General features: G+C 39.4%; 2 pseudogenes; both read left to right on the forward strand.

Moving 5' to 3' along the window:
• Positions 1-5,793: 5,793 nt before the first annotated feature.
• On the forward strand, positions 5,794-13,222 carry LOC125306549 (annotated as a pseudogene).
• Positions 13,223-15,831: 2,609 nt separating this feature from the next.
• LOC125305702 lies at positions 15,832-27,222 on the forward strand (annotated as a pseudogene).
• Positions 27,223-27,509: the final 287 nt, after the last annotated feature.

Genomic DNA, 27,509 nt, shown 5'->3' on the forward strand with positions numbered 1-27,509 from the left:
AGGGACACTACAATCTCTCTTCACATGAGAACAACACTCCCATTGATTCACCGCATGGATTAATGTTATTAGAACTAGATAGACTATTTTAATGGACATAGGAATTTATATGGAATCATAAAAGTGAAACCAATATCTAGTGCTATTGATGGAGGGATGGAATGAAAAATCATGGAATGAAAGTTCTATCACAGCCTGGTTTGTGTTCTCGTGTGTGTGTAAATGTGAGGCCACCCTCAGAAACCTTAAATATAGAAGTTTATGGGCCCTATCATGACAGTCTAAAGCGCATGGTCACTGGCGAATAGGTTAAACAAATTTCGGGGTTTGTCCAGTCCATATTGGGTGTGGTTTAGTTATAAAACGTTATGAAACGTCACAAGAAGGTGGGCCTTATGTTTCTTAATCAGTCATGAGTGTGTTTTGGGCGTAACATCATTTAAACCAATGAGAATGACATATGTCATTCCCTTTAACTGCGCGGAGCCATTGTAGCCTAATCATGTAAAAAAAGTATCATCCTCATGTAACATGCTGTTTTAATGTTGACATTGTAAACATTCTCTAGGAAGGGTGAAAACCAGTTTGCAGTAAAACTAACCACAACGTCATCTATCGCAGGAAAAAAAGAGCGAGCAGCCTATGATAACCTAATTAAATGCCCAGTGAGTTGGTTTAAAGTGTGTGGCGGGCCATAGTTTGCCCACGGGCTAAAGTGAAAAGGATAACTCCACAATCTCCTCCAGCCTTGTCTTTGTTGCCTTGTGACTTCCTTTTAAAAGTTTCTTATATTTAAAAGTAGCTATCAATTATAAACAATGACAAGCCAGCCAGAACCTGCCACTAGTGCAGGGCAATATGTAGCAACAAAAAAGAAAATAAATGTTGTGCTGGGTGGAAAACGAGTTTTACACCATGCGCCAGGGTGCAAAATAGGGGCTTATGTGTCACCTGGACGAATCTGAGAACAGTATCATAGAGGCCTTAACCAGTTCTAGCTGTGTGTGGTACTCATCCAGGCTTAGAAAACACTGGCAGGAGAATCTACACTGTTGAGTGAATGATTGATTGATTGATTGATACATCGATCATGTATGTTTCACTTTAATGAGATGATTTATTTTATTTCATTTTTATCTATTTACTTAAATATTGTATATCCTATGGACCCCCCTGTGAGTCTGAAATAAAGATTAAAGTGAATTGAATTGAATTGAATTGAATTGAATTGAATTGAATATCAGTAGGCCTACAAACACTCAAGCAGCAGCATTTGCCATGGGGAATAGTAAATATTAACGTGGCAGGCTTGCTAAGTCATGCCAACCACAGATTTATTTGTTTGTTTGTTTGCTTGTTTAGAAGATTGTATCACATTTAATTCCAGCATTACATTGACCTGTAGTAATCAGAGACCAGGCCTCTCACCATGCCTCACTGTGGTCTCATAAAGTAGCACCATGTGGAAAGAATGTAATATTTTAATAATAAGTGTGACAATGTATTAATACAAATTCATAATGTTAAGAGGATAAAATGTAGCTTCTAAATGTGACCAAATTAATTCCTCAAATTACTAGCCTACTTATCACTTATGAGAAAAATATTTATCATCGCACATATATTGCACATATGCATTATAAGTGAATATATTATGTATTCAGTTGTTATTGTTTTAAAATGGATTTAATGGTGAATGTTTTTAACTACTAACCACTTTTTAAAATGAACCTTGTACAATAACTACAAAAACCTGGAGGGGTAATTGGCAGATATTTTTGGTATACTGTATATCCAGAAAATGTGCACTCATTTTACTAAATTGTGTGCTCATTTTACTAAATTGTGCGCTCATTTTACTAAATTGTGCTCTCATTTTAATTGTTGTAAATTGAGCGCACAATTTAGTAAAACGTGTGCACGTTTTACTAAATTGAAAGCTCTATAGAACCCTAGAGGGGTCATTCCAAGATATTTTTTGGTATATATCAAGAAAACAGCGCTCATTTTACTAAAATGTGTGCACATTTTACTAAATCGTGCACTCATTTTACAAAATTGTACTCTCATTTTAATTCTTATAAATGTAACACAATTTAGTAAAACGTGCTATCACGTGAAATCACAATTTGAGATCACAATTGAGTAAAATGAGTGCACATCCTCTCGATACACAAAAATATCTTGCAATGACACCTCCTGAGCTCCGTACAATCTAGTAGCCTAAAATTAGACCACAATTTAGTGAAATGAGTGCACAATTTACTAAAATGAGCGCACATTCTCTCAATACACAAAAATATCTTGCGACCTCCTGCATGGGCTCCGTACTTTACACCGCACATTACAAAAGATGTCCAGCTACACACGTTTCTGTTCTGTTTGTTTAAAAAGAAATACAACTGTAAACGATATTAGTTTACTGGGAATAACGAAGTGATTATAGTGACGACTCTGCAGACTGTCCTCCTTTGTGTTTGTCCTGCTTGTCAGGTTATTATGACCGCCGCGCAGCGAAGCGGCGGTCATATAGGTTTAGTCAGATTTTTTTTTTTTTTTTTTTTTTTTTTTTTTTTTTTTTTTTTTTTTTTCGCATGTCCAAATTTCCGTCAATGATTCCCGGGACACTGAAAGACCCGGGGTAGACAAAACTTGGTGGGCATGTAACCCCATATGGATAGCATGGAACCATCGTTTTTTCGTTTTGATCTGTAGCCCCACGCTGGACTGCACCCAAAAAGGAGGGTAGGGCAGACACAGTTTTCTGTGAATATCTCGAGAACCGTAAGGTTTAGGAGGACCATTATTTTTTGTATGTTGATCTCAAGGGGCCATGTCAACGCATTCCATAACCACTCATTTCATGTATAGCGCCACCTAGTTAAACACAAAAAGTAAAAATGAGGTGGTGTAATTGAAGGTATCTGTGACCTAACATAGTCAAAACTGCACAAAATTGGAAGTGTAGGATCATTATGACACCCTCTGTATGCACGCCAAGTTTTGTGGAATTCCGTTCATGGGGGCCACACAATAAATTAATTTATGTTACTATACACCAACTGGCCTGTAGGTGGCCGGAGACAGTTTTCTGTGAATATCTCGAGAACCGTGTAGGGCCTAGGAGGTCCCTTTTTTTTTGTATGTTGGTCTTAAGGGGGCATGTCAACCCATCCCATTACCACTTATTTCATGTATAGCGCCACCTAGTTAAAAATTAAAAAGCATAAAATTAGGTGTTTTCATCTCAATATCTCTGGCTGACAAGGTCAAAACTGCACAAAATTAAAAGTGTAGGATCATTATGACACCCTCTGAATGCATGCCAAGTTTTGTGTACTTTCGTTCATGGGGGGCCTTACAATAAAATAATTTATGTGTACATTTAGTGGCATTACACCAACAAGGATTCCCGGGACACTGAAAGACCGGGTACACAAAACTTGGTGAGCATGTACCCCCATATGGATAGCATGGAACCGTCATTTTTCGTTTTCATCTGCAGCCCCCCCGCTGGACTGGACCCCCCGAAAGGAGGGTAGGGCAGACACAGTTCTCTGTGAATCTTTTATGGTATGTTGGTCTCAAGGGCCCACATAAACCTGGCTCATAATCACTCATTTGTGATTCCCCCGTAAAAAAAAAATGAAAATCAGTAGGATTAAAAGAAAGCCAAAATAAATATTCATCATCATCATCATGGCTGCATTTTCAGTATTGGCGAGAAGTAGTCGTTTGTCCACTAGATGGCGATCGTTGCAGTGAGGCGTAATTTTGTTGGAAGTTAAAAGGGGTTGGAAAAACAATGGACGCTTCATACAAGGACTGTAATTTACCGCAGCGAACATCTAATAAGGATAGGACGATGTTCACATGAAGTGTAATTCCCATTTCTTCTTGAAGCCGAAATAAATCTGAGGATGTTTATCGGACATGCTTGGTTTTACTGCAGGAATGCGTTAATCTTGTAATATCAATAAGGACCTAGGTAATGTTACCGTTAGCGTTGGTTGAGTGATGGAGGCATTTGATTTATTGCATTTGTAGAAAACTATAAATGCGGTTATACCAAGCAAATGTATAGCAGCACTGTTTGTATCTTTCGACTGTCATTTATTGCACGTGCTACAAAATCATTCTGTGCAATGGAAGATTTACCAACGTTACACCCGGTCTGATGCAGTTTTGCCTATACATGCGTGAGACTGAGGCGCCTGTTTATTTTGTTTTAAGTGCGTGCAGGGTGTGAGAGGGGAATCGATGTGCTTTGATTACAGCTTGGTAGTTGTAGTCTGTGAAATTAAAAAGCACGTGTGTGTGAAGTATCCAAACAATGACACCTTCATTTCATTATGGCTGTTTTAGCAAAACACCTTAAGCTACTGTGTAGTAGGTCCCATTTAGAAGTGGCTACTTCATTTGCGCTTTCATTGACTCATGGAGCTGCGTGAATGTTATTACAACTTTTCGCCACGATATGACAGTTTAAGTCCGGCTTGATACTGTAAGGTAAGCCATTGGTTTCAAAGGAGATTTTATTTGTGTCGCTAGCATAGCCTATTGACAATTTATGTTGTCAATAGGCCTACCTTATAATCCTACCTGTAGCTTAGGGAAGCTAACAACTTTCTATTAGGATCTAGTTTGTTAGTTACCGTTTTGTCATAACTCCCTGATGCATTTTTGCATTTAGAATAGCCAGAGCGTGTATATCTCAATCGGAAAATTAAACAATATCGGGTGCCTATGGACTAGGCTGGGTGAACCCAGCCTGATCTGCCCGCTATTTATTTTTTGATTTCTTAAAAGATTGAGCTTGGTCTGATGAAAGCCAGACTAGCCATGGACCTCAGTTAAACAATGCAAGGGAACATGAATCAGCCTATATTTGCACTAACAATAACGGACAAAAGCTCTTCAACGTTGGCCCGTTAAAATGTGTATGAACAGTCTAGCTTAACGCATTTCATCAAGGCCCATTTGGACATGTCAGTTATTTGCACCACTGGTTAGATGTAAAACAGCACTTCGTTTCAGACTAGGCTACTGTTACTTAATTTGTGCATTAACAATAACGTTTCAGACTACTGTTACTTAATTTGTGCATTGACAATAAAGTATTACATGAACTAAAGATGACTAAAATCTTATGTAGAAGAAGAAACATTCACAAAAAATCCATCCATCCAAAATGACCTTTGTTTTTGATAGCTGTTGAAAACGGCATGGAACTGACAGAGATGGTTTTGTTTATAAATACATAAAAAATAAATAAATAAATAACATTATGCTGATACCTTTTGCTTTTCCCAAATACAATGTAGCCTACAGGTGTAAGTGACCTTTCATCAATCCAGTTGCAATGGATGAACTGTGATGAACTGCCCTACTTGTGATTGTTTAGAGATTTTAAAGGTTTTATAACAATTCTACATCTTCTTTGGCTATTCTACAATCTATTCACCTTTTCAGCACCAGTAGGGTACTTTCTGTGCAGCCGCACACACACACTCAGGCATGCCAAACAAGCATACACAAAAGTTTCAAGAGTGGGGATGGAGTAAAATATGGAGACAAATTGAAGTGTGATTTATTTTTCGCGGAACGGATGTACAGGACTGAGCGGCGGTCATATTTTGTACCGCTATGCGGTACATCTAGTTTATTTCCAGGGCTGTGTGAGGAGGGACCGTGGGCAATGGGCAGGTCGGCTAAATATTATTACGGCTATGATTAAAATAGACTGCTAGAGTGCGCAGCAAATATCTCACTGTCATCAGCTCAGCCCCAATTCGTCCACTGCTAATTCGTATGCTACCACTCAGCTACTGGAAAAGTAAGGAGATTGATAAAGTTTCCCTTAGCCATACATTTCCATTCAGGTGCGCAATGTCATTCCATAACGGACAATGGCAGCACCCTTGATTCAGCTCATTTTCGTGGCAAGTGTTACTTATTTAACTTCGTCTGCTTTGCACGATGGTAAGTTAAGCTCAACTTTCTTCATTGTAGCCTCTGGCAGCGCTAACTCCTTGTTGCATGTGTGGTGAAATATATCGTGTTATTAGGCTGCAAGTCTTCACCTCAGGGTATTGGGCATATTGTTTACAAGCCCACAAGTAAGTTAGCCTAGGCTGTAGCCTAAATGTGCGCACGTTGTTTTGTTTGTTTGTTTTGAGTTCACTATGTGGGACTATAAAATGTGCACATATTACTTAAAGGAACCGTATGTAAGAAATGTATTTCATTTAATCATAAAATGGCCATGATATGTCACTAGACATTAAGAAATCATTTTCATTTCAAATACCTTTATCACTGACAACAGTAGTCCGGCCAGGATATTGTCATTTAAAAAGTGAAGTTGCAGCCCTCAACTGATGTTGATGTTGTCATGTTATGTTTTGGCCTGATGCGCCACCCTCCACCTATCTACTCACAAAGTCAGTAGTGTTTCGGCATCTGGGTTGCCAGCTCTGCCAGTCAGGGGGAGGGGAGGGGATACACCGCTCTACAGTAATTTGAAAGTCATTGCAGTACCAGTTTTGGCCACAATCTTACATATGGTTCCAAACACGTGACCAAAACGTTAATTTTATTTTTGCGGTGAAGTTAGTTTCTGAATTGCCTTAATAGTAGCCTATGTATAGAAAAGTATTTTTTTGGTCAATAGCTTTGACGTGTGACCTACTGATTCCAAATCAATGCAGAATCATTATCTTCCTATATGGGACATATATGGTTCTATTATGCATAAAACCCATACATTTTATGTAGGCTATGGAACAGGGGTCTCCAACCTTTTTTGGAATGAGGGCTACCTGAAGGACCCGAAATCATATGGAAGGCTGCTCATTTGAAACAGACCCTCACCCCTTTTTTCCGAGGGTAATCCTCCTAAATAATAGGCCTATGTGATTTTTACATTTAAATTATCAATATTATGTAGGCCTACAAGCCTTTAAGCAACGGTATTGTCGTCTGATTCTTCAATACTTCAATATCAATATGCAATACACACACTTTTGTTCAGTTTGTTCATTTAAAAGTTTGCATGGGGAATCTAATCTATGTTAAAAAAAAATGTGCAATTAATAATTTAGGTTACAATTTTAAGCATTACCCACCATTAAAGGAATTATCTTTAGATCAATTTACGGATGATTGGGAGTACATACGTTGAGTTGACATCCAAATCATGTTATTTGGATGTGTTTTGAGAAAGTTCGATTTTACCGTTTTTAGTCAAAACTTGTTAGCCTGGAAGTGAGCATCTTCAGGGGAAAGTCCGTAGGAGTCGATTGCTGAGTGTGGAGTAACACGCTCTGGAAATTCACAATTTCGTCGCCGTTTTTTTTTTTTTTTTTTTTTTTAAACATAGTCCAGTCCATACAACTTAATTTCAATTTCGAAAGAAATACTGGACTATGTTTTTTTTTTTAGGGATACTTCGGTTTGGCTTTAGGGACCCTCTACTCACTACCACGTAAGTGTAATGTTGTTTGGAACTGTAGAAGAGGTATAAAAATAGCGTTTTGTAGCGGCGAAATGACATGCCTCGGTCACTTCCAGGCTAACGAGTTTTGACTAAAAACGGTAAAATCGAACTTTCTCAAAACACATCCGAATAACATGATTTGGATGTCAACTCAACGTATGTACTCCCAATCATCCGTAAATTGATCTAAAGTGCATTTTACTCCGGATAATTCCTTTAAGAATTCAGAGGCTGTTTAAGTTCTGATTTCAGTGGACAATTAGGTAGCAATCACCAACACCTTCCTAACTTATGAAGACGCCTCGTCTACAATTAAATATCTATTACAATGGAGGATGTTTTTAGAGCGATCTGCAGGTGACTTGTTGGCTATAGAAGAAAAGGAAGTGAAGGAAACCTCAGCACCAGCAATAGATCTATTGCCACAGCATTCAATAGTGAATTAACTTGTGTGTGCTTTAGAATAATGGATTTATGCCCATATGAGTAAACACCTCTATCTCGTGGTCTGGACAACTACAGGACCACTGATCCACACCAAGCTGGGAGCCCTCAGAGGCGAGTACTTGCGAGTGAGGGGAAAGACGACAGTGGTGCACTCGTACCTGGGCGTGCCCTTTGCTAAGCCACCTGTGGGACTCTTCAGGTTGGCCCCACCCCAACCTGGAGGGAGTCAGGGATGCCACCAAGCAACCACCTATGTAAGATCATCAGGTCATACTCTCAATCATTATTAGGCGCAAAAAGTTCCTTCTGAAATGCTCCCTAATTTTCCTACTGGAAAGTTATTGTAGTTCAATTCAACTGAGGAGCACAATCCATCATAGAGGCATTATACATCTGAATAATAATGATTATAATTATAATATATTATAATGATAATAATAATGATTTTACCTTGTGTATTTTATGTTTTCTTTTTTATTATGATTTTTACTTTTTAAACTATTCTTTGACTATTGCCCTTCTATGATTATTTGCTATTACTGTTTGCTTTTGTTTATGTAAAGCACATTGAAAAGCCTAAAAAATGTATGACATCGCTTAGAGCACCTTTAACTTGATTTGACTTAACTGTAATTGTTACCTTTAGCACTCTGGTTCACTCGGGGTGTGGCATAAAGCAAACTGAATTATGAGTAGGAGTCAACTGCAAACAGTAGCCAATACTTGTTTGGGAGGGTCAAAGTCTTGGGTCATTGCAGTCCACTGCAGTGTCCGTTGTGAACCTAGGAGAGTGTAAATGTCTAATAAGCAGATTAATGAGATCACCCAGCCATAACTGACCCTTATGCATAGTAGAGTCATGTGATAGCAAGATAACAGATATGATATCATGTTGTGTAAGGGTATCAGCAGTGTTTCCCACAAAATTGAATTCTATTTGTGGTGGTAGTTTGCAGAATTAACTTGAATGCAACAGTTTTTAACAAATTACCGCAGCGTGGTTATGATACTAACCAGATTTAAGCACAATTTAGTACAACCTAAATCATTGTGTGGTGGTCAATGTTGATATTGTGGTGGGCCGCCACAAATAAGTCAATGTATGGGAAACACTGATGTATGCTCAATGGGTAACATCCATTATGAGAAGGAGTCAACTGCAAACAGTAACAGCCAACACTTGTTTGGGAGGGTCAAAGTCTTGCCCATGTTGTTTGTAGTCTTGGCCCAAAGTGAGAAAGTCCACTGCAGTGTCCATTGTGAACCGAGTGTAAACGTCTAATAAGCAGATTAATGAGATCACCCAGCCATAACACTGACTCTTATGCATAGTAGAGTCATGTGATAGCAAGATAACAGATATGATATCATGTTGTGTAAGGGTATCAGCATGTATGCTCAAAGGGTATAACATCCATGAGACCAGAGTTAAAGGTGCAGTCAGGGATTTTATGCAGTTTCAAGTCCATAACATTTTTTGTCACATTCAGCAATCATCTCATCACAACCGCTAGCTGCCCTTTCCGTGAGTACACTGTAAAAAACTCTCTGTAGGCAGCCCAGGCTCCGAAAACTTGAAACAAATGTCACAGTTTGGCTCTTAACTGTGAACAGCCAGACAGAACGAGTACACAGGAAGTGCCCCGAGCTCCAAGCCAGCTCAAAAAGAGAGAAAAAAATGCTGCTACAGGTGGAGTTCTTAAAGGTAGGTTACACCGGGCCTAGGTGTAACCCATCCGGCTGAGTACTGCTGCAAGCAGCCCTGCAAGCAGCCCTGCAAGACATACACACGCAGCACAACGCAACTCAGCGACCCCTAGTGGCCTGGTGGAACACTACAGACCGAGTAGTGGCAGCAGGCATAGATATACATAATAAAGGCTAGATGTCTTATGGCGGAGTCTCTAACGGCATCACCGGCTGCCATCTTGTCACAGGCAAGCCATCTGGTGGGTTCTGTGGTACCTGATGTAAGGTATATCTCTTCTCCTCCCGCGCTATGACAATGACACCTTCAGGTCACTACCTGTCATTACAGTGCACCATTGACACAATGTTGAACTAGCGAGCTGACGGTGGCAAGATGGCCGCGAGGTGCGGACGTAGACCTGCATTGGCCAGCAGCACGGACGAGACATCTAGCCTTTATATATATATATATATATATATATATATATATATATATATATATATATATGGCAGCAGGCACCCTACAGGGGCCCAAACAAAAATGAAACCCTGCGTGGAATTTCTCTGGGAATACTGAAGGAAGGGATGAGTTGCCTCTCTGGTGTGTTTAGTTTGGTCCTTGGTTAAAGCATAATGTAATTTGTTTTTGCACAAAAGCGTCTGCTAATAAATTTAAATATAAACATAAACACAAACAAATGTGACTTCCTACGAAATCCCTGATTGCACCTTTAAAGACTTGTGTTACTATCAGTGCACATGCTCTAAGTGGGCTTGCCATAAGGGTGTGTGATATATACAGTATTTAACCTGTATGTGCATTATAATGCTTATGATAGGACAGTCATGTGCTAACTGTGAAGTTGCAACTAAAGTTATGTACAATATTATTATCATCATAACACCCTGAGGGAGTGCAGCCTGTTTGAGGTAATGAGCCTGTTTGTTTTTAGGTGTCTACAGAATCGACAGATATCTATAGACTTTGCAGCAATGCTTAACATGGTTATGGAGCTTCCTGAAGTGTCTGAGGACTGTCTCTATCTGAATGTTTACACTCCTGCCAAACCTGCTGAAGATGCCAAGTTACCGGTGAGTTCAACCACTTACTTGACTGTTACGTACAGACCACTACTGACAGACCACTCCACTGTATACTGACAGACCACTCCACTGTTACTTTCAGGCCTACTGGAAAGTTATAGTTTAATTTAACTGAGGAACACAATCCTAAGCAGAAACAGTAATCATAGAAGAGATGTACTGAATACCATCTGAATAATAAATCTGTGGAGGTTTGGCTTAAATGTGCTACATGTGGTTTGGACTGTGTAATTTGTTTTTGCACTATTGCAAATGAGTCAGATTTTCAGTTTGTCTGAGGTCATGTGCTGCTGTCATGCAGGTCATGGTGTGGATCCATGGGGGAGCGTTAATCATGGGCTCTGCCTCCTTCTATGATGGATCTGTCCTGGATCTGTCCATCAGAACTTGGTGGTGGTGCTGATTCAGTATAGGCTGGGATTGATGGGCTTTTTCAGGTTAGATTGTGGTTTGTGCTTTCATCATCCCTGACACTCTTACTATTGCTATTTATCGCGATTTACAAGACATACTCACTATTTACATTGTGTTCATTGTGAATATGAATATGATCAATGTGAAGTTTATGGAAATGTGGACCGAATTGCTCTCACCACACTGACCAATCAGAGGGGCAGACCCAACTATGCTACAGTATAAATAGAAAGGCATGTTGGTGATAGTCAGCTGTGTATAGTATGCAGTCTTGGGGACTTGTCCAGACTCTTTATGCTCTCCACTTCTGTCTCCTATAAGCACTGGCGATGATGACGCCCCTGGAAACATGGGTTTCCTGGACCAGGTGGCTGCACTGCGGTGGGTCCAGGAGAACATCCAGAGCTTTGGAGGGGACCCCTCTTCTGTCACCATATTCGGAGAGTCGGCAGGAGCAGTGAGCGTCTCAATGCAGGTGGGGTTCTGAGCTAACCCTAATACTAGGGAATATCATTCCCAGCCATGTGCGAAAAGAGGACAGACTTCATACAACAAAAACATAGACTTTGGGGGGAGCAGTGGCACACCCCAATTTGAAGCACAGTCTTTCCTGTGAACTCTTGCATTTCATACAAGCTGGTTAACCTTTTCATTTAACTGATGCTTTCCTCAACTGTTTACTGTTATACTGTACTGTATTTCTGCTCATCTGTATGCCAATGCTGCAGCTGTACTATTTAACTGAACTCATGATTCATTACCTCGATGCTTTATTGTCATTCCATAGGTCCTTTCACCATTGAGCAATGGCCTTTTCCACCGTGCAATTACAGGGAGTGGTGCCGCCACAATAGAAACCTTCGTTAGCCTAGAGCCTATGCGAACAGCTAAGGTCATCTCCTCACATTATATCATATCATCTGTTTTCTATTCTGAAATGTTGAGTGGTTATAATACCCCTAGATGTGTTTCACTGTTCCGTTAGATTGTGGCCAATGCTGTGAAATGTACTGGCACCAAGCCACACCAGATTGCTGACTGTGTGATGAAGATGTCGACAGAAGACATCTTAAAGGTTGCAGAGGTGAGACAGGTTGAGAGGTATCTGACAGAAGATCCATATCTCATTTTTTTTCTCCAGTGGATTTTTCAAGCACTTTGAAAATCACATCGTTTCAAGTGATGATCTCAACATATTGCTTGATTGTTGATTTAAACTTGTCCACAGGTGCTAAATACCTTAGCTACAGATACATAGACATGATGTATTTAGGAGAGATTTGATGACAAATAGACTAAAACAATATAAGAAGTGTAGGCAGTAACAGCAACAACAACAACACCAGAACTATGGTTTACATTGTGTAGCCATAAACACCTACATCTCTGAACACCTAACATTCATATATTCATATTCAGAAAAAAATATATATTTACAAAATATATTTTATTATATTCTCTATTTCACAGATTAAGGGATGGCTCTTTGGAGTGACTAAAGATGGAAATTTCATGCCAAAAAATGTGAAGGACCTTTTTGAGTCTAATGAGTTCAGCAAAGTCCCATTAATCAGTGGTGTGACCAATGATGAGTGTGGTTGGATGGTGCCTTTTGTGAGTAAACTCACTGTGATATTTAACTGTATGTGCATTTTAAGACAGGGATTGTGTAGTCTGTCTGTGTGTGTGGGGTTGGCTGGGTGTTCATCAGTGAATTAAATTAATTGAATGAATTTAATGAATTAAAAATGAATATACTGTGCACACTGTATATTTGTTCTCAGTTTAATGCTCCACCTGGGTGGGTGGAGGGAATGGATCGTGAGGTGGCCACTTCTTCCCCAGTGTGAGCGCACTGATACCAACTTGCCTAATCTATTATTGATGACACCGTGACTCTACCCTGATGTCCTTAGATGCTTTGTGAACAATGCAAATTTGTGTTTACAGACAGAAGACTGGATTATCGACTTGATTGTAAATGAGTATTTGGGTAGTGGAGAGAATCGGATCAAAAACAGAGATGGATTCTTAGAGCTCTGTGGAGTTCTCTTCATCATTCCTATCATCAAGCTATCAAATTTTCACAGAGGTAAGACATAAAGGAATATATAGGCCAGGGAGTACTGACCTGGGCAGCTTACAGGGATCCTATACAATCACTGACAGGGGTGCTACACCTGGCACGTAACTGACGTAGCGTCGCGTCTGCTGCAACAATTAGCTTCCACTGTAACCAATAGAACTGGCTACACCAGGCGTAATAGCGGCGGATTTGTCCAGTCTTCTAAAACTACTTTCACACTACGCAAACGGAGCACTTCAGTCGAGGAGCCGGTGTAGACCGGGTATGAGACTCTCATCCATGTGTGCTAGCCTCTTAGCATGTCTCATCCATGTGTGCTAGCCTCTTAGCATGTCTATGGGCTGTGTTTTCTTTTTCTTTTCCAAAGAAGTTAACAGAAGGATTGCAAGAGCTGTATTCATTCCCCGAATCTGGATGATCAAGGCAGATAACAGTGAAGGGCTGTGCTGCATCTTCATTTCAATATTAGAGGGCTTTATTTTGAAAGGGACAGTTTCTTAAGAAATTAAGTATTTGGAGATGGATCTGTGCCTCAGTGAGAGACACAGAGATATATGTCATACTCATCTCTTATTTTTTCCCAAAGACTCTGGTGCACCAGTTTACATGTACGAGTTGCAGCACCGTCCAAGCACAGTGTATGACAGACGTCCAAGTTTCGTTAAAGTGGACCATGGAGATGACATTGTGTATGTCTTTGGGAGCTGCTTCATGAAAAGCCAAGATTAACGGTAATACTCTATTACAGCTACAGCTATGTAGTGCTGTTGCCCTATGCTTAACTGGCTCTTAGATAATCCCATTATTTTCATGCATACAGTAGCCTACATTGCTTACAGCAGACTTTATCATTGTGAATGTAAATTACTTTAGCATTGTTTAACAGTACCACATTTAAATATGTGTTTATTAAGTTAAGTTATGTATGTAAAGATTCTTTGGTATCTTTGTAGTTATTTCTGTTTTCTTGCAGCCACCTTCACGGAAGAGGAAGATGAGCTTTGTAGAAGAGTTATGTCATACTGGGGAAACTTTGCTCGAACTGGGTAATGTTTCTGCTCTGTTTAAGGAGGACATTCCTTGTATAACAGTAAAGACCTCTATTACATTTTGGCTAGCAACTAATCTAATTATTTTTTAGACAAACCTTAGTTACTTTCTATGGAATAGAATAGATACACTGCAAACCAGACAGAGAACTCAAGTGTCTCTGTCTAGTCTACTCAGTGTGATTGAGACAGCATATCTCCTAGACAATAAAGAGATAACTACCCCCACATGTTGTTCAATCAGGAAAACATAGCAAAATGGTGCAAAACCTTTTAATTTTGAACTTGCCCTAGGTGTCACCGCTGAGAAAAAATAGAATCTGTACCTAAGCATTAGCCAGTAAAGAAGAGGTGGTGACTAGAACACAATGAGAGTCATGACATGAAATGACCCTTGTTTGCTCCTATTGCAACTGTAATGAAGAGTAATTTGCTGAATTTGACAAAAAAAAAAGGATTACAATTTTGGATTGTATGGATATGTGTATAATTATTCTGGTACGTGTGTTGTCCTATTTCAGATCTCCCAATGGTCCTGGGTTGACCCACTGGCCGATGTACGGTGCAGGGGAAGAGTACTTGGGGATCGGGCTGAAGCAGCAGGTGGGAAGCCACCTGAGGACCAACCGCTTCACCTTCATGACGGAGACTCTTCCCAAGAAGATACAACAGCAGAAGCAGCAGCGCAGTGATGAGCTGTAGAAGGCTGAGCCTCAGATCCCCTCTCTCCTCACATTAAACCAATGCTTCCATTAGTCTTCAGTGTCTGATGAATGATTTAATGAAGATGTATGTTTTTAAAGGAGTTACATTCTGTATATTCAGAAAATAGACCTATCATATACAAAAAATATTTTGTGATGTTATTGAGGATTAAACAGCTGTATAGTTGATAAACAGTTTCTTGAAACATATTGACAACAAGTTGTAGACTTCTAATCATAACCACTGGATTAATGATAAATTAATATATTAACATATTTTTTTTATATCTTATGCTCCCTATGAGAGGTATACTAGCACATAAAATATCATACATGAACCGCTTTTAGGCCTACAGGTTTGCTTTTATATTGTAATGACAATTTTGATAGGCCTGTCACATGAAAGTGTAACTGTTCTAGTGTAGTTATTATAGATTTCAGTGATTCAGTCTATTAATAAAAGACTAAACAAATTAATGAAAGTAAACAGGTTGACAACTTTTGATGTAGCTAATAGTGCAACTGTTATTCGTAGGCTTGTAGAATACAACAAGCTTTTTTAGGTTATAGGCTAGGCTACAGTTAGTGACAGTGGTTGTACGTAAAAAGGTGGTGCGCAAATTGGCTTGAGAACTTGACCAATCCGCAATCCGACGGACGCATATCGGACTGAAGGGATTTCGATTGGTGTTTTAACCTTATTCACTATGACTGTGCACGTCGAATTTTCCCAACAGTTGAATGCACATTATGTAGGTTAAAGAGTAAAGGGCGGAGCACTATTCATGTTTCCACTTCCTAGGCGAGCACACTTACAGTACGACCGTCGACTGCAGTGCATTGACGCTTGGTAGGCTAGTTACCATGCTGAAATGCGTCTTACTACTACTTTTCTCTGCAAGTGTTGTATATACAAGTTCATCGACCGCTCATGATGGTAAGTGTGGCCTGGAAGGTGGAGAAAAAAAATAAACTGTAGGAAATTCTGATCGCATTTGTTTTGAAAATGCTTATTACGGCCCCACAGCAAGATTGTGTTGCTTTCTCTGACTAACATGCCACATTCATTTAAGCCTAAAAGAGAAAAAGAAAGGATGGAAGTGTATATACAGTATGAGAGAAGGAGATGGTCTGCACACTGTATGGGAAACTGTTTTTAAGTATTGCTATTTCATGTATTTTGCATAATGTTGTTTCTGTATTGCTATTCCACATATTTTGTATAATGTTGTTTCTGCAAAAAAAAAGCTTTCAATGTAATGAGATATTTGGGCCTAGTGACTTGAATGTCTGTGCTGATTGCCACCCATGGGTGCACCCTGCCTGACTAAGGCAGGTGTCTGATAGGCCTATATGGTCATGTGTCATCTGTTGACATTGAAACGTTGCCTTTTGAGAGCAAATTAAGTATTTCTTGAAGTCCACAGTGTGCAGACCATCTCCTTCTCTCTCTCTGAGATGTTTTGTCTGGCACCTGTTAAAACATATTTTGGATGTGCGCACCCATTTCTACAAATAAGTGTATAATACATGCAAATCATTTCTCTGATATTTATCATAATATAACTTTGTAGTTTGTGAGAGTATAACCGATATTTGCCTGCCCTGTTGTGGTCTGGACAACTACAGGACCACTGATCCACACCAAGCTGGGAGCCCTCAGAGGCGAGTACTTGCGAGTGAGGGGAAAGACGACAGTGGTGCACTCGTACCTGGGCGTGCCCTTTGCTAAGCCACCTGTGGGACCCCTCAGGTTGGCCCCACCCCAACCTGTCCAGGGATGGGAGGGAGTCAGGGATGCCACCAAGCAACCACCCATGTAAGATCATCATGTTACACTCTTAGTAGCCTACTTCTCAGGGGCCAAAGTAGGGTATTGAATTTTGCCTGTAATGATTTTATTTTAATGTTTTAGACCCTAAGTTTTTGCCTCTAATTACAGCTTTATAAACTATGCAGTATAGGACATAATCCTAGTTGCAACAGGAATAGTGGTGCAGATCTATAGATATAATACAAGAATCTATAATACAAGGTCTCATGAGACCAGATTGAAATGACATCTAAACTAATCCAATGGCTTGAGAAGACGAATCAGAATCGGAAGAAAAACATCCCTTTACAGGAGTGCAATGTGCATACAAAAGCAATTTCCTGTGCGTCATGCAGCCCCATGCACATATCTGACCTTACTGTATATAACAGCTTTAAAGTCATTTTGACTGTGAGCACACTTGTAAAAGGGAGAATCGTGCACCTAGCATAGCTGGCAACACCCCCAGGTAGAGAACCAGCCTTGCGATTTTGCCTGGCGCGCCAGTGACATCCTGTGAGAATCGTGAAACATTACCTGGTCAGATATCTCTTTGGTGATTGTCATCCCCTGTTGATAGTCACTCGGCTCCAAAACAAATACAAGTATTATGGGAATGGCTCAAGCCATAAGAAGTATTTAAAAGTATTTAAAATGGCAAGGTAAATGTAAATATACCTTATAAGTACTCCGTGACTGTAGGGGGAGCCCATAAAACCCGAAACTTCACTGGATGCCTTTATTAAAGTCCATCATGTCAGCTGTGGGGCCATAGGCCTAAACACCTAATGAACAATCTAAGGGGGATCATTGAATTATGTGTGGAACTATGATACAGTATTAAGTTCTTACTCTAATTTGGCCGTACAGAGTCTTTTGTTATTATTATTATTTATTATGTCCAAACTGGCCCATGATGAGCACAGCCTAATATCCAGTTGTCTTTTAGGTGTCTACAAGATCGACAGATATCTCTGTTCTTTGCAAAAGAATACAACATGGTTATGGAGATTCCTGAGGTGTCTGAGGATTGTCTCTATCTGAATGTTTACACTCCAGCGAAACCTGCTGATGATGCAAAATTACCTGTAAGTTCCAGTGTGGCGTGGACACACAATCCATAGCTTTACGGTACAAATCCACCCACACCTCCATATTTTATGCCTATGGCTTACCGTCAATTAGGTCATGGTGTGGATCCATGGTGGAGCTTAGTCATGGGCTCCGCCTCCTTTTTATGATGGATCTGTCCTGGCAGCCTATCAGAATGTGGTGGTGGTGCTGATTCAGTACAGGCTTGGATTGCTAGGCTTCTTCAGGTGAGATTGCAGTTATGACATATAGATATACAGTACCTTCATTTTGTTGTTGTCACAGAATACAATTAATTGCCAGGAATCTGAAAGAGCCCAGATCACTTTGTGCCACAAAATCTACAGATCCCAGACCATTAATGTAATATAACAATGCTGTGATCTATGATTTGTGCAGTTATTTCACAGACATAACATGTTTTCCACTTCTGTCTCCTGTAAGCACTGGGGATGATAACGCCCCTGGAAACTGGGGACTCTTGGACCAGGTGGCTGCACTGCGGTGGGTCCAGGAGAACATCCAGAGCTTTGGAGGGGACCCCTCGTCTGTCACCATATTTGGAGAGTCCGTAGGGGGGGGTGAGCGTGTCACTGCAGGTGGGCTTCTGTATTCCAGTGTTCGGTATTTGCAACAAAAACCTGAGTCTCATTTAGAGGAGCCTTTAAAGCGTAACTCTCGCCAAAATGCATAATAGGGTGTAAATGTACCCGAAGTCAAACTTTTAGTTTAAAAACATAATTACGTCGGGGCGCCACTTTTTAAGCTTGACTGTGTTGTTTTTTTTTAGGTCAAATGGCCTTTGAATAAGAATCATTAGGGGCACTACTATTTTGACACATGATTGCGTCAAAATCGCTGTTTTTAGAAGATAGATAGATAGATAGATACTTTATTGATCCCCAAGGGGAAATTCAAGCATTAAAATTTAAATTTAATTTAATTAAATTAAAGCAAATTTAAAACACTAAGAGGGCTCGACACAACATTAAACTTTGATCAAAGTATCATCAGTGTCTACACATGAACTCGAGCATTGAGAACTTTGTTTGTGTACACATAGTTTACTAAAAAGAAAGGTTTTGGACAACTCACTCTTTGACTGGCAAGATTACGAGTATTAGGGCCACACATGAATAAAAAAATATTTTTGCCATGACGAGATTAAACTCGACATGTCAACTTTAAAGTCGCTATGTCGACATTAAACTCGACATTTCGAGAATAAAGTTGAAATGTCATGTCGACTTTAATCTCGACGTGTCGATTTTAAAGTTGCCATGTCAACATTAAACTCAACATTTTGAGAATAAAGTTAGTTTGGAGAGAGAACGACCGCTTGGGACGATTGAAAAGGAGGACGAATTAAACATTTCAGTTTTCTTCGAGTGCAACAACGATAGACATACAGTAGGCCTACAGCATGTGGACAAAACATAGAACATATTAAACTCCGTTGCTCAGCCAAGTTACAGGCGATAAATGCGATGATCAAAAGTAAACATCATTAGCGGTTTATTTATTTATTGTAGGCCTATTATTAAAGAGTGTTTTTCATCTAAAGATTCAAATTCATGCTTATGCACTAGACTATAGGCTACTAACTAAGTGCTCTCCCCAATCCCAGACTTTCACGTTGCATGTTTGTTTGTAGGCTAATGGATGCAAAACAGCCTAGGCTATTGCTGAATGTCTAGGGACGAATGAAGCTGTCCTCCTGACCAGGCAACTCTATGTATTCTAAGTAAATGCACACATATCTGTGTTTATAGCCTACTATACTTATTGCAGGTGAGACATGGAAGTGTAGTTTTAGAAAAATGAGTTTTGCCATGTTAACCTAGAGTGACGGCCTGTGGGTCATGAAGGGCAGTTATTTGGATGTGCGGTGGCCTTACCCACGTAAAACAGAGTAAAATAACATTTTGTACTATAGAAACATTATATCATTAGAAACATGTATTCCCGTGTGTTTGTCCATACGGGAAACCAGGTCGCTGAGTACACAGAGTTTACTAAAAGAAAAGAACAGCTCATTTGATTTTTCCTCTCGCGGCCATCTTGCCAGTCAGTGAGTGAGTTGTCCAAAACCTTTCTTTTAGTAAACTGTGTACTCAGCGACCTGGTTTCCCATATGGATTTAGCTTAGGCCTAGAGTAAAAGAAAGCTTTAGTGAACATCTCCTTTGAAAAAAGCTAGTCTAGGACTAGGCTTAAATGTATGTATGCTAAATGGGATATAAACATTTCACACTAATAACCATAATAAGACCTTAACATTATCTGTCCTCTTCTGATTTAGATTCTCTCCCCACTGAGCACTGGGCTTTTCCACCGTGCCATTGCAGAAAGTGGTACTGCAGCCATGGATCTCCTCACTGGCATTCAGCCTATGGGCACAGCCAAGGTTGTCATCTTGCACCATCTTCACCCTGTTTTGCATTAGGCCAAAGTGTTTGGTAGTTGACTAAAATTTCACCCATGTACTTTGGATTATTTTTCCTTAGACTGTGGCAGACATATCGAACTGTATTGGCACCAAACCACAGCAAATTGTTGACTGTGTAATGCAAATGTCGACTGAGGATGTTTTAAATGTTACGATGGTGAGCATTAAGTCACTTTTTTTTCGAGCATTTTTCTTTAACTTCATTGGGCACTTCCAGTCAATTAGAACAAACCAAGATCTTGCTGTAATCTCCACATGCCTCTAAAACATTGTTTGCAATGACCCAAACTCAGAATACAGGTTGGATCTATGGGCCGGCCCTGGATGGACATTTTTTACCAAAGAAAGTGGGGGACATTTTTGAGTCTCAGGAATTCAACAAAGTGCCATTAATTAATGGTATCAACAATGATGAATGTGGGTGGTCAGTGGTTTCGGTGAGTAGGCATATACACCTTTTACATTGCAGATATAGGTCATTGATTATGATTGGTTGAATCGTTTTCAATGCCGTTGTATATTTCCCTGATATAGCACGGCTGAGACTGCATTTCGTTCTATATTAATGTGTTTAGAATGCATAACGGTTAACAGCAAGTTCAAAGTTGCTGAGCAACAATTCCGATAAGAATCTATTATATGGGGACTCCGTGGAAGAATGGACATTTGTAGATGAAATGGCTTTTAAATTTCATGAGTACCGGTATTTGTTTATTTTGTATAAATTTTAATGTCCTATATGTGGTAGCCGTTTTATAAAAACACTAAGCCCCTTGAGGCTGTTCGATATGGTGAATATAGCACAGCTAAGGGGTGTTGTTAGGCACAAAGCGAGCCTCTCGGGGCTTATTGCTTAACTATGTGCATCATTTGGTCTGTTTTGATCTGCATTATATTGAGAATATTGTCTTGTTTTAATGTGTAGATTGAATTAAGGTTGTCATTTGTGTTTTGTAATTGTATTTTCTTATCAGTCAATGGCTCCACCTGGTTGGGAAGAGGGAATGGATTTTGAGACAGTCCAAAAGTTAATAGCCGCCTTCTTCCCAAACGTAAGCATTTACTTGTTATACTCATCATTAGATAGATAGATAGATAGATAGATATATAGATAGATAGATAGATAGATAGATAGATAGATAGATATTGATCCCCAGGGGAAATTCAAGGTCTCAGTAGCATACAGACATCACACACACATTCACTAACAGCAGAAAAAAACACAACTAAGCAATAAGGACAGTAGAAGTGTAGAATAAGTAGAAGAAGACTAAATATACTAAAATACAAATTATACTAAATAACACTTAATCTAAATCAATTCTAAATCAATCAAGAGGCGCTTGCAATGACTGAGGCAGGGACTGAGCCTGTGATTCTCTGTGCATAGTAAGGTAAGGTAAGGTGCTCTGTGTGAGTGAGTGTCATGGTGATGGTGCAAATGAGTAAGTCCAACAGTGCAACAGTGCAAGAATAAAGTCAATGTATAAAGTCAATATATATATTATCCAATGCAACCAGCTTTGTTTGTTGAACATTAATGACTTGATGTGTCATAGTTTGGGGCTTGATACAAATATCTGTTTCTAGACAGAAGACTGGGCCATTGACTTGGTTTTGGATAAGTACCTGGGGAGTAATAATAATAATAATAATAATAATAAAGCTTTATTTGTATAGCACCTTTCATACACAGAATGCAGCTCAAAGTGCTTTACATTTGAAGCATGTAACACAATAATAGTCAGTCAGTCATTATCAATCACTTTTCTTTGCTGTTTATGTTATACTCAGCAACATATCAAAAATATAGAAAATGGCGTCATAAGACTGGCAGCCTTAACCCTCTTACCCCCACAAGCACGCCATATGGCAACTGTGGCAAGGAAAAACTCCCATATTCCAGGAAGAAACCTTGAGCAGAACCTGACTTAATAGGGGAGCCCATCTGCTTCTGGCTGGGCTGCCTCCAATGGCAGCAGATGTAGAATAATCTGAAAATGTAGTCTACAGGATAAGATGAGTTAACTAAAAGCTTTCCTGTACAGGTATGTTTTCAGATCTTTTTAAAAATATTTACTGAACTTCGCCTGCTTGATGTACAGAGGCAGGGTGTTCCATAGTTTGGGGCATAATGGATAAGCGCAGCTTCTCCACTTTGTTTGTGGAGCACTTTGGGTACGATTAAAAGATTAGAATTGGATGATCTAAGTTTCCTTTGTGGTTGATAAGATATTAAAAGCTCAGAGATATATGAAGGTGCTATGCCATTCAGAGCTTTGTAAGTAATTAACATAACCTTAAAATCAATTCTATAGGAAATAGGGAGCCAGTGCAGTTCAGCCAACACAGGGGTGATGTGTTCTCTCTTCTTAGTCTTAGTTAAAAGTCTAGCCGCAGAGTTCTGTATGAGTGCCAATTTCTTTAGATGTTTTTGGGAAGACCAGTGAAAAGTGCATTGCAGTAGTCTAACCTGCTAGTGATAAAGGCGTGAATTAGTTTTTCTGCATCTTGTTGAGTTAAAAGGGCCGCACTTTGGCAATGTTTCTCAAGTGGAAATAGGCTGTCTGAGTAACTTTACTGATATGGGGCTTAAAACTTAACTCTGCATCTAAGATGACACGAGGCTTGTTACTTTTGGTTTGACCTGGTGTGCCAAGTTCCCCAGATTACTAAGAATAATATCTCGCTTTAGTTTTGGTCCAACCAGAAGTACCTCTGTTTTGTCATCATTTAGTTTCAAAAGTTTTTTGCTCATCCACTGATTAATGGAGGTTAGGCATGCAGTGAGGGAGCAAAAGGCCATCTGGGTTAGTTGGCTCCACAGAAAGATACAATTGGGTATCATCTGCGTAGCTGTGGAAGTTTACATTATGCTGACTTATGGCGTTTCCCAATGGGAGCATATATAGAGAAAATAGCAGGGGACCAAGGCAGCTCCCCTGGGCCACACCAAAAAGGCAAGTCATGTTTTTCAGATACATGATCTCCTAGACTGATATAAAAATCTCTGCCAGTAATGTAGGTTTGAAACCAGTTTAGAGCATTATCAGAGAGACCCACCCACCATAAGGCGGTGAATTAGGATGCTATGATCAATGGTGTCAAATGCCGCACTCAAATCCAGAAGAATAAGGATTGAGACTTTGTTTGAGTCGGTAGCTAGTCTGAGATCATTGACTATCTTTACTAGAGCCGTTTCTGTGCTGTGATTTGATCTAAAACCTGATTGGAATTTTTCAAGGATACTGTTTTCGTTGAGGAAGGTATTTAACTGATTGCAAACAACTTTTTCAAGTACTTTGCTCAAAAACGATAGATTTGATATAGGCCTGTAGTTGCTCAGATTGGTATGGTCAAGTTTTGACTTTTTTAAGTAAAGGTTTCACAACAGCGGTTTTAAAAGCAGTTGGAAATATACCTGTTTCTAATGAGGTATTTATTACCTTGAGAAAAAAGGGAGCTAAGCCATCATATACTTTTTTGAGGAATGTAGTAGGGATTGGATCTAAAACACATGTTGAGGAGCGGTTTGAGTTATAATTTTACCAAGCTCAGATTGAGTAATAGTGCTAAAGGACCTTAATTTTGGGGGCTGTTTTGGGTGTACTATCAAACATATTACTTGTGTTACCAATAGCCTCCCTTATAGAAATGACTTTGTTTTGAAGAAGTCTGCAAATTCTTAGCATCTTAGAGAGGATGCCTGACTGAGTGTATCAAAAGGTGTTTGATGCAATAGCCTATCAATGGTAGAGAACAACACCCTAGAGTTTCCACTGTTTTCAGCAATTACCTTAGAGAAGTGGTTCCTCCTCTCATTCGAATAGCTCTATTATAATTTGCAATTTTTTCTTTTAGAATGGCACGGTGAACCTGTAACTTAGTTTTTCTCCATGTTCTCTCAGCTTTCCTACATGATCTTTTTAGATCATGGATATTTTCGTTCATCAAGGTGTCAGTTTGCTACAGGGCCTTTTTTTTTTTAGTCTTTAAGGGTGCCACTCTGTCAAGCAGAGCGCCTAATTCACGAATAAGAGCCTCTACCATTTGATCAATGGGATGATGTAAAATATCTAAATTTATGGAGTCTATAAGAGCTATGAACTGCTGTTCTGCTCTAATGTCCAAGAGTCTTGATTTGATTGCAATTTCGGGATGAATTTTTGGAGTATGTAGTACAATATTAAAAGATACACAATGATGATCAGACATATTTATATCATTTACTGATAAGTCTGTGACTTCTATCCCTCTGGAAATGACTAGATCGAGGGTGTTGCCAAGGTTGTGGGTGGGTCCTGTAACATGCTGCTTTAGCTCTAAACTGTCCAACACATTAAGGAACTTACTGGCTTTAGCATCAGTTGTCTTATTGACATGAATATTGAAGTCGCCATTTACAATTATCCGATCATAGCTAGTGATGATGAGCGACATAAGTTCAGAAAACTGGTCGAGAAAGCCAGTCCATAGTTTAGGAGGGCGGTATAAGGTTAATAGAAGTACAACTGGGTCAGCCTTCAGAGTGAGGGCAATATACTCAAAGGAAGCGAATTCGCCAAAGTTGACTCGTGTGCAACTATATTTGTTTGAGAGAATGGAGGCATGGAGTGGGGAGGACCGCATCAAAAACAGAGATGGATTCACAGAGCTCTTAGCAGATCTAATCTTCCTTATTCCTGCCATCAAGCTGTCGAAGGCTCACAGAAGTAAGAATCAAGTGGACGAGAGGCCAGCAAGAACCGAGTTGTTGGCTAAACTGTGACAGATACTGAACATAAAAGCCTCTTTGTTCACATTAATATTTATTCACTTAGCAGATATTTTTATTTAACGTAAGGAATTGCAAAAAGAAGATTAACATTCAACCTACATTGCAAAGTAGATCTGGGCTACCTAACAGTAACTACTACCAGAGGAGAATGCAGACTTGGAGCAGTACCAGTGCTTTCAATGCATTCACACACACACACACATACACACACACACACACACACACACACACACACACACACACACACAAAACACTTACCTATCACAATCCCTGACTATCACAATCCCTCCCACAGATTCTGGAGCACCAGTTTACATGTATGAGTTGCAGCATCCTCCAAGCATACTCACGGACAAGCGTCCAAGCTTTGTAAAGGTGAACCATGCAGACGAAATTGCATTTGTGTTTGGAGGCCCATTCATGAAAAGTCATGTCAAGATTAATGGTAAGTGTTTTGTGTCCATAACCAGAGATAATCTGAGAAGGGAGATTTCAAACGTACGGACGTACGCAGAAAAAGCCGGGCCAGGTTCGGGACTTCAAAGGATAGGTTTTTTTACGGAATACTATGGAGGAAGTGACTAAAGTAATATTAACAAACTCCTATATTGTAAAAATGTTCAGGTCTTTTTCATTAGATTTATTTTGTTAAATTATGACGTTAAATATAACGTTTTTCAGACGAGAGGCACTTTTTCTCTATATAAGTGAAAAAGCGTTTATGATAAGATCGGGCAAGGTGTTGTTGGAGAATTGATTTGATTGGTTCAGAATACCGGTAATGCATATGACCCAAGCTAAAGAGCTTTTCATCAATGTAAAACCTACTAAGATTGCTATCTCCCCCCAAAAAGAAAAATCGCTGTTGTACATGTCATACAGGCACATGTAAAAGCCGGACCATCCGGAAAAAATCCAGACGAGTGGTCAAGTTATTTGCAATGCTGATGCTCTGTTTACACAAACATCTATTTGTTTGAGTGCAAAATGATTATTTCATGGAACATAAAATGTTGTAAACCTACAGTATACACATGCATATGTCTCTTTAAATTCAGGCACCTTCACAGAGGAAGAAGACGAGCTTTGTAGAACAATGATGTCATACTGGGGCAACTTCGCCCGCACTGGGTAATGTTACTTAACACGTTTGAGAAGGAGACTGTGAAGTGTAGCACAGCTTATAGGTATTTCTGACACAGCTCTAATATTAAGTATTTTTCAGTGAGTTAGTAGAATTTATTCCCCAGTTCATTTTCAGTTTTTGAAACCTGGATACACCTTATCTGGTGTTTATGTGTGTGTGTTTGTGTGTGTGTTGTCCTTTTTCAGATCTCCCAATGGTCCAGGGTTGACCCACTGGCCGATGTACGGTGCTGGGGAAGAGTACTTGGGGATCGGGTTGAAGCAGCAGGTGGGAAGCCACCTGAGGGCCAACCACTTCACCTTCATGACGGAGACTCTTCCCAAGAAGATCCAGGAGATCCAACAGCAGAAGCAGCAGCGCAGTGATGAGCTGTAGAAGGCTGAGCCTTAGCTCAGTTCCCTTCTCAAAGAAATCAAATCCAGTCTTGTTGAATGATGATGAAGACTGGCTTTGTTACTTTAAACCAGCAACAATTTTTCTACCAATTTTATAACAGAGAATTGTTTAAGATTTCTGTTCATGGGTACGATGAACAGCTGCTATGATGAAAAAGTCTGTACTCTTTTAGTGATTTAAACAGTCTGATATACTGTATACAGTATGTGCTTGAAAATGTTTCAAATGAAAGCTGCAAGTTTTAAAATAAAATTTAGGCCTACAGTTTTCAATATACAAACAAATATTTATTTTATTTATAATCAACACTCCTTTTGAAGGCCTAAAGGAAGGCACTTTTTTCAGTGGACAAATGCTAAACACTTCAGAAACTTTTATTTTCTTAAAACATTTGATGTTATTTGATGTTTGTTGATCTTAAAACATTGACATTTTAAAAAAACATGTCCTAATCAAATAACTTAAGTACTTCCTGACGAAGACTTTTGAGCCGAAACGCATTAAAGTGTTTTTTAACATTGATCTGCCCATGAAATAAAGGGATTTTACATTTTTTCACTTGATGAGTGCCTAGGTATATTCTTATTTTTACAATTGATCAAGCCCTCAACCTAAGAGCACCGTCTCAACAAGAAAGACTTATCGTTCCAGGCAGCACTCCAACTCAATAGCTTTTTTAACTTTTAAGTATGTTTACACTGTTTACAATTATTTTTACACTAGGCCTACCTATTTCCATCCTGTTGGTCAACTGTAGGCCTAACACTGAAAATCAGAAATCCTTGAATCTGCTTAGCATTCAAATTCCATTGCACAATATAGTCAGGCTAACAGTGTTTAGTCAA

Source organism: Alosa alosa, chromosome 13 (genome assembly GCF_017589495.1).
Source record: "Alosa alosa isolate M-15738 ecotype Scorff River chromosome 13, AALO_Geno_1.1, whole genome shotgun sequence".
In the NCBI taxonomy this organism is placed as follows: Eukaryota; Metazoa; Chordata; class Actinopteri; order Clupeiformes; family Clupeidae; genus Alosa; species Alosa alosa.